Source organism: Sorex fumeus, unplaced genomic scaffold, assembly GCF_029834395.1.
Source record: "Sorex fumeus unplaced genomic scaffold, SorFum_2.1 ptg000024l, whole genome shotgun sequence".
NCBI lineage: Eukaryota > Metazoa > Chordata > Mammalia > Eulipotyphla > Soricidae > Sorex > Sorex fumeus.
In genome coordinates this window covers 37,576,713-37,585,977 of record NW_026606081.1, presented here as the reverse complement: position 1 = coordinate 37,585,977, position 9,265 = coordinate 37,576,713, and the positions used below count along the sequence as shown (strand labels likewise).

Genomic DNA, 9,265 nt, shown 5'->3' with positions numbered 1-9,265 from the left:
AAGGACAGTTCAGATAGAAAAGGGAACACCAAATGGGGGGTGTTTGGAGGATCCTCCCAGGAGGGGAGATGCAGGTTGAAAGTAGACTGGACTGAACATGTTCACCACTCAATGCCTCTTTTGCTGATCACAACACCCAAAGGGAGAGAGAGAACAAAAGGGAATGTCCTGCCACAGTGGCAGGGGGGATGGGGGGATGGAGGGATGGGGGGGAGGGATATTATCCTGGTGGTGGAAAATGGGCACTGGTGGAGGGATGGGTATTTGATCGTGGTATGACCGAGATCCAAGCACAAAAATTTGTAAATCTACAACTGTACCTCATGGTGTTTCACTAATAATAAAAAAAATTTAAAAAAAGAATGTAGGTTACAAAATTCTTGTCAGAGGAAGAGTTTAGACAAAGCTTTAAGGACAAAAGTGAAAACTTTGGTGCTTTCAAAGAGTAGTGATAAACTTGGATTGTGAGGGACAGCGGAGAAAATTAAACTAGAAAGTGAGGTTGAACCCAATTTTTTTAAGGGAATTTATATGCCAGAGTCTTAGACTTAATTCCTAGAAAGTGGTTGGGAGATTTTAAAGGGATTATCAATATTAACCGACTTCGTATTTTGAGAAAATGAACGGGTTAGCCTGACTTATCAGAAATGTCAGGTGTAATAGTGATTATTCTCTGGTAAAGTTAGGAAAAACTAAATTACCTTCCTTCTACCTAAATACTCAAAATCAGTTATTTAAAAATGATTAAAGCTGATCTGTTACTTTAGATACTACACTTGATCTTAGCCAAAAGGCTGAGAAGCGATTCTGTTGCTTTAGAAACTTCAGTCTTAAACAATATCCAGTTTAGCAATCTAAGTATAACTAAAACCCAGAATAAATGTAAGGCAAGGGTCATGCTAGTACTCACAAATGTTTACTTCTACCTCTCCTTCCCAGCTCCATCTTTTCATTACTATCTTTTCATTACCATCCTGACTAAAAGTTATACAGCATTTACTGTGTTCTAGGCAGGATTCCCACAGAACCCTATGAGGTAACTGATGTGTTTTGTTGTGGTTGTTGTTGTTGTTGTTGTTTGTTGAATCTTAGTAATAAAGAGATAGAAGCACACAGAAGTCTTTGAGTTGTCCAAGGGCACATCACCAATAAGTGGCAGTCTGACTCCAAAGATAAAAGTGCTCTGACACTTTGAAAGATTCACCAGATCTGAGAGTCTTGTTTTTCACATCAGTAATGCTCTTGAATAATGACTAGAAAGCCTCCAAATGAATGCTCAAGTAAATAAATAGAAAATGACCACTAGAGGAAAACAAAATAAAATGCAGGAAAATAAATCTCATTCATCTTAATAGCATTACTAATTTTGATTGGTGGTCAAGTATAAATTTTGACTCTCCATTGCAAGGTTGCAGTTTAACCAAGATGTTGACATAAATATTATCTGTTTCATCTCTGTTTTATGTGTCGTCTATTATATAAGAACACATATATAAATTAATATTTTAATAAAAACTAGCACATCAGGGCAGACATAACTTCACAAGAATGATACACAGATAAGATTTTCAGCCTGTGGAATCACTGTTACTATTTTTTTCCAACCTTGCATTAGATAACACTGTAAGCACCCTAATTAAATTGTTAGGTGACATGCGAATATATCTTTATAAATGAACTGAAGAGACATCATAGCTTCTACAAGATCAGTGACATAGGCTCCTTCAGTCTCTGCTTATTAGTGACCCATCTTTGGACATCAGAATAGATAAAATCCCTTTAGAAACATCACTCAGTCTCTGAACCACATCTGGGTGAAACTGTACTTACGTACCTGTCACAACCCACGTCACCCCATAGTTTATAGGTAAGCTGTTAGAGGCTGCTACTGTAACTTGGAATTTATCCTCTACCTTCTCAGAGCCACATTCCCCAAACTGTGAAAAATGTGTATAAAGTTATGGAAATAAGCTCTAGGAACCCACCTATCTCTCAAAGCCAGTCTTGATACATGTTACAAATTGATTCTTTCCACATAAATTCCCTCTCCAACCTCTTACTTTTATATATCAGTGTCTCTGTCTTCTTTTTTTATGGTCAATTAAAGGTCACAAGATCCCTTGTCTGAGATCACTTTTGAAAATCCACCCCTAACAGCTCTTATACTTTTAAGGATTAGGCAAAGAAAAACACAAATACAAAAATTCCCTTTTAATATTACCATGGACATAATGCAATGATAATCATATGGATTCCCAGCTTTAAATCTTTTAGTAGCTCACTTTTGATATTTGTATGAAGTCTCATTTTTCAGACTGACTGACTCAGGTTCTTTACCACTTACTTTTCTGCCCTCAGTCTTGCCACTTGTCCTGCCACCAAGACACAGGGAACTGATTTTTAATGCTAATAAATCTGTTCCTACTCTTTTCAAACCTCCAGGATGGTTGTGACTTCTTGCTAAACCAAAGCCTCCATTGCGTTAGATAACTTCTACTTATCCTTCAAGACACAGTTTATACTATTTCTGCTCAAAAAATGTTTCTGAATCTTCTGCCAAACTATTATACTAGTTTATATTCTTCTGCCACATACTATAGGACCTCCAATTACCTTCTTATATTCAGTGCCATTTGTATTGATGAGAAAAAAATAGCCTGATATTGTCCAAGAAACTATTTCTTATATCTTTGGGTGGGCAGGGACCAAGTGCTCTGGGGCTATTCCTGGTTCAGTGCTGGGATTCGATCCTGGAACGACTCAAGATTAAGGGGACCATGTGGTGTCCTGACTCTAAAGTAGGTTTCCTGCTGTGAAACAGGCACCCCAGAATGCTGAGCTATCTCTCCAGTCTATTCATCTTTTAAGGTCCCACTTTCTGAGAACTTGTTGTATTATTATCAGCAAGTTCTGAGAACTTATTGTATTGGTAACAATACAATATAGTACCCTTCAATGGTAACTAAATATTGTTCATTTAATTGTTTGTCACCTCAATTAGCACATGTATAGCATAAGGGCAGACTTTTTATGAATTTAAGCTCATGGTTGTATACCCAGAGCCTACCAGTAATTAATAATGCATAGGCACACAATCAATGTGGACTAATCAATTATCCCACTAGTTTATTCTTGGCACTCATTGCAACGAATGTAATTGTTTGGAATTCAGTCAAAAAAAGACAATAATATTCTGTGTTTTGGGCAATCTGGCTTCTGAGTAAATGTTAAAGGAACAAATACAAAATTATCTAGAGTATTCTAGTAGTTCTGTTAGAAAAATAGTGTTTAAAATAAATGAGAGAAACTCTAAAGATGATTTTAAGTATCTTTTTTGGGTCTCAAAGAGGAAGTAAAACTTTCTTTAGGGGATACTGAAAATACAATTTTTGACATATTTTGATGTGAGACCAGAGACTTCAAAAACAAAAACCAACATTCAGTTCCCTAGTCTCCCTCCCCCCACCCCAACCCATCCCTAGAAATCTAATTTTTTAAGCAGAAAATCCCCCTGGATTGTTTCAGAGACTGACCTTGCAGGTGAGTAAGAGACTTTATCACCCACTTTGGAAAGCATTATGCTAGCATATTAAAATAGTTTTTGCAACAAAATCTTGAGCCAAACAAATCAAAATTTAATAATTTCTTTACACATTCTGTTCTTTATTATCCTTAAAACCTCCATGATACAAATGACTACATAAGCTGAGAATTAAATAGGAGTGCCTATTTCTAGTTGAGATAAAAATAACAGAACATACAGGAGAGGTCAACTCCTGTGACTATGATTTAAATAGTTACTTGGCTGATACCTCCCTGTAAAATTTGGCTTCAAGAAATCCTACAAAAATAAAATACTTTAAAAGTATTACGTTTTAAAAGTAAAATAATTGTGAAGTCAAAGCACCTCCAGCCATTTTTTTCTCAATTAGTTGATTTGTCATTCTACTATGAGAGCAAATTAGATTAGTCAGACTTTACTAGGTCTTCACAAAACCATGTTGCTCATTACCTTCTATTTGTAAAAATCGAATATTGAAGTTAATGATTTGTTCCAACTTTCAAAGGAAGAAAGTTATACTAATTTTTGTAGTTCCAGGATAGTAGTGCTTGAAAATCAGACATGCTTGTGGCTCAGTTTGAAACATAGTCAGGGTCACCTGCTCCCTCATTCAAGCTAATGTTCCCTTTTCTTTAGCTCTCACCTTAGTGGCTTAATCTCCTGCCCATACTGTTACTTCTGCTAATCACCAATAACTAAATTGGTTTCCATTGAGAAAAAATAAATAAATAATTAAATTCACATAACCTTAGCCTCACTAGATTCACTTTAGTACCTTTAATTTTCTAATTCTAGCTTATGAATTCTAGCCATGGATCCCGATGTGGAGTTCTTGGGCTGATTTCTCAGTCCTATCTTGAGATTAAAATCACTGACAGTGATCTTATAGAAGGTGTGGTCTTCTTTATAGAACTTCTCCAGCTCCATGTAGAACTTCAATTTCTTCTTCATCATAATTGGATGTTGATACGTAGACAATGAATATAGAAAGTGCTGGCAGTGAGACACATCTATTCAAGTGTAATCGTCCGATTTGGGTTGCTAGCATTTGAATGAATCGATGGTCATGTCCAAGTTTGTGCTGACAAGGACACTGACACCTCTTTTGTTGCATGTTCCAAGGAATAGTTCTTCTTCAGTGTCAAAAATGGCATAATATGATTGATGCCTTCTCATCTAGGTCAGATCAATGATGTCATACTTGATCTTTCCCGCTTGGACCATCAGGTCCTTGATGCATGCAATCTGATGTCAGTGTATGTGCATTGAAAGTACAGACAGTCATTTTAGTCCTTCTTTGTTTTGTAGCCTAGTTCAGCCTTGAGATTTTATCAGCCTCTCCTTCCTCATCCTTCTTAACGCTGCCATATTTGTGGCTCTTTCAGGGTCAGGGGAATGAGGCCTATTGTATTTACTATTTTTGGCATATTAAATATGCCACACATAGCTTGCCAGGCTCTGCCATGTGGGCAAGATTCTCTCGGTAGCTTACCAAGCTCTCCGAGAGGGATAGAGGCTTTTAGGGCAGCCTTTAATCACCCTTGCAGTTGTTCCCATGATTCAAACCATATTTGAGCACAATCAAATATGGTGTGGTAATCTTGGAAGATGGGTGTTAAGTGTCTTATGAAAGCGTCCTGAAGTGTGGCGGTGGCTGAGTAGTGGAGGTAGTGGAGGTATTGGAGGTCGGCTGATGAGGTATTTTCTGATACCGGTAGGGTGGGGCTTCTGGGTCTGACCCCTGAGTCGCTGTAGGAGATTGGTGGGAGCAGTCAAAGGACCTCTGTTTCCTGGACCCATTGAGCCTAGAGTCCAAGGTCACAGATTTCCGATTACCTGGTTCTGTGGGACCTATGGCCTAGAATGGAACAAAGATGGTGAGAGATTGTCTGAATTCATCATGTCAACCATACCATCCATGGTACCTCACAATTCCAGAAGTCCAAATCTAAACATTGGAGAGTCTCCTGGTGGATGGTTCCACAACAAAACTGACCACATCATATTCAATCAACAGTTTTTCCTGACCGATGTTGCTGTTGTCCCAAAATTCCAAATGGGATCAGACCACTGTCTGCTTCGTGCAAAATTCTACTTTATGGAGCGGAGAGAAAGGGCTGCAAAGTTTAAGAGGAGAACTCCCAGAATGACCACCAACTGGGAGCTGTTTGGCACTATTGTGGCAACATGGGAAGATGCCATCATTGACAACATTGACGAAGAATATGATCGACTGGTTCAGCACCTCCATGTTTGTGTGAGGAATGTTCAGAGAGAGATAGCCACAGAAAGACACCTGTCTTCAAAACTCTCGAGGTCATTCTCCAACGTGGCTGGGCAAGAGGCAACCATAAGCGAATATCTGAGCTCACAAAGCAATATAAAGAAGCGATAAAGGAAGATCTCAAAGAGAAAAGATCATCTGTGCTGGTAGATGTGGCAGAAGCAGGGAAAAGAATTCACAATGCCCACCTGTCCTTTGCCAACTACAAAACCAAGATGTCTGCCCACCAATGTCCTGATGGATCTATCACATCTTCCAGAAGGGCAATGGAGAAGATTTTCCATGACTTCTACTCGAATCTCTTCAACAGTCACGTCCACCTGCCCACATACCAAATTCCACAGGATAAATATGTCGATCCCAACATTCTCCCTTCTGAAATCCAACATGCCATTTCATCGGTAAAGAAGCAAATAGCATCTGGCCCAGGCAAGGTCAGGCCTGAACATTTAAAGAACCTGCCATCAGTACTCATCAATACACTGGGTCAGTACTTCACATGTGACCTGTTTGAATGCAAGGTACCATCCCAGTGGAAAACCACCAGGACTTTCTACTGTACAAGAAAAGAGACATCCGAGACATTGGCAACTATCACCTGATCTGCCTGTTGTCCATCATCTACAAGCTGTTCACTCGAGTCATCCTGAATAGGATTGACAGAACACTAGATGAAGGACAACCATGCAAGCAAGCCAGATTCAGAAAAGGATTCAGCACGATGGACCACATCCACATGATAACCAAGCTCATTGAGGTTTCTCAGGAGTACAAGATGCTGCTCTGTATAACATTCATTGATTTAAAACCTTTGATTCTAACATTCATTGATTTAAAGCTTTTGATTCTGTTGAGACAAAAGCACTCATCAAAGCCCTAGCCAAACAGGGTGTTGAAACTCAATACATCAGGCTCCTCTGTGAGCTGCATTACAGATTCACTACCAGAATATCACCATTCTACAAGGAAGTGATCATCCACGTCAAGAGAGGTGTTCAGCAGGATGATACCATTTCAGCAAAATTCTTCAGTGCCACTCTCTAGAATGCCATGCAATGACTGGAATGGGAAGGAATAAGATCGAAGATAGATGGTTGGAAACTACAGCATCTCCACTTCGTTGATGACATCCTTCTAATAACACCAAATATTAGCCAGGTGGCACAAATGCTGGCCAAATTTGACCATGAGTGTGGAAAGGTCAGACTACAGCTGAATCTCATGAAGACAATGTTTATGAGAAATGAACTTGTTCCTGACATTCCATTCACTCTCAACAGAATGAACATCTCCGAATGCAACAGTTATGTGTACCTATGTTGAGAACTCAACATCATGAATGACCTGGGACCTGAATTGTGCAGGAAGAAGAGAGCGGCTTGGAATGCCTTCAAGAGCGTCAAAGAAACAGCTAAGAGAATGAAGAACCTCCGGCTCTGGGCACATCTCTTCAATTCCACTATTCTTCCTGTGTTAACATATGCCTTAGAGACCTGGGCCTTACACAAATAGGATGAGAACATTATGTGGGTCTCCCAAAGAGGAATTGAAAAAGCTATGCTTGGAGTATCATGCTTCACTCAACTGAGGGAAAGAATCCGGAGTTCCAACCTCCATCAACAATCGAGAATCAGTGACACTGTCTCATTTGCCAAGGCATCAAAAATCAGATGGGCTGGACACATAATGAGATTTGGAGACAACCTCTGGACTATAGCCATTACCAACTGGATTCCACGGGACATCAAAAGATCACATGGGCACCTACCTATGAGATGCCCAGATTTCGTCAAGACCCTGAACAATTGCTTTAAGGCTCTTCATATTCCTGAAGTGAGAAGACACCATTGGACTACACTATCATGCTACAGGGACAACTGACACCCGCTCAAGCAAATCGATGAGTAACAAGATGTCAACTGATTAAGTGATCAAGCTTATGAATATATAGATTATCCATAATACTGTTTTATTGATAGCCCATTTAAGTATGGACATATAAATCATTGTATTGCTTATACTAGACATTTATTCTTCTAGAATCAAAGTAAGCTTATTCCTAAAACACAAAAAAGTAACCATATTTTAAATTAAAAAATAAAAAACTTATCAAAGTCCACAGAAGTTTTCTAATTATGATGGTCAATTTCTAAATTGTCTTTTATCATTAAATATTTCATTTCTTGCAAACATTCACAACTTAGGAATATAATGCTTGATTCAGCTCTTATTGTACATCTATTAATAATAATAATAGACACAGACACAGTATTCATAATAAAAAATACATAAAGGAACTTTGAAGATATTTCTGTCTTGTAAGTTGTGATAACATCACAGACCCAAAGAGAGCCGGTATAGATGGAACCCGATGGCAGAGAAGGGTCCTTGCTTCCCTCCTAAGATCAACTACTTAACAAGAACCTGGACACCAACAGCAAGTCACAGCTCAGGGTCAAACTGGGGCATCCTGTAAAGACAGAGATCAATGGACTGTAGTAAAGAAGACAGAGAAATAATGCTTTATTGGACCAAAGGTGAGTGGAGAGACTACTCAGAGACAGACTGTTGTCTGCATTGGGGCAGACAGAAGGTCACACACCCAGCAAGGAAATGTGATAGGGTGAACCTCAAAAACCAAAGCCAGGCAAAGCTGACTACAGAGAAGGCCTGGCATATACCCTCAGCATAACAGCTAAGCATCAACACTGTTCTGAACTGCATTAGCAGCAGGCAGATTGTACGACCTCAGATCAGAGTTCTTGGAGAGAAGAAATATTGGTTATGCCACAAATACAAAATAGCCAAGAATTGTCTCGGTAGCAGTCAGACCATTCTATGTATCACCCACAGCTGCTGGCAAACCAAGTGTAGATATGACTAGTTTATATAGTAGCAGAGAAAGGGCAATCAAATTTAACCAAATTAAATAAAATGAATTAAACGTAGAACCACTTTTTGGAAAAGTCAGAACAGTGCAACTCACTGAGCACAATAGACTGAAAAAAATAAAACACAGGGAAACTCAAAGTAGGAAAATGTGCTGAATAATAATAGCAAGAACAACAACACTTCAAGAGAAAAATGACATCATAAAGACAGAACTCACAGAATCCAACCTTAGAAACTTGGAAGATAATTTACTTTCCTGTCAAGAGTTCAAATTTATAATAATAATAATGAATAAAGATAAAGAGATGGGGGAAACTCAACAGGAAGTTCAAAGTTCTACATGAAAACTCAAAAAAGCTAATCAAAGAGATAAAACAAAATCGAGAAAAACAATGAGTTCAAATATAAGATTAATGAACATGAATACAAAATTGAAGCTTTAAATAGGAAAACATCAAATTCATGATGCAAAGAGCTTAAACAAAAAGATCAAAGTGGTATAAAAAAAAGCTAGAGCACAGGATAAG

At 38.5% G+C, this 9,265-nt stretch overlaps 1 non-coding gene across 1 annotated transcript; it reads right to left on the bottom strand.

The window, feature by feature from the left end:
- Positions 1-622: 622 nt before the first annotated feature.
- LOC130023841 (U2 spliceosomal RNA) lies at positions 623-806 on the bottom strand. The gene has a single exon (XR_008792507.1). It is a non-coding gene; the product is annotated as a U2 spliceosomal RNA (small nuclear RNA).
- Between the last annotated feature and the right edge of the window lie 8,459 nt (positions 807-9,265).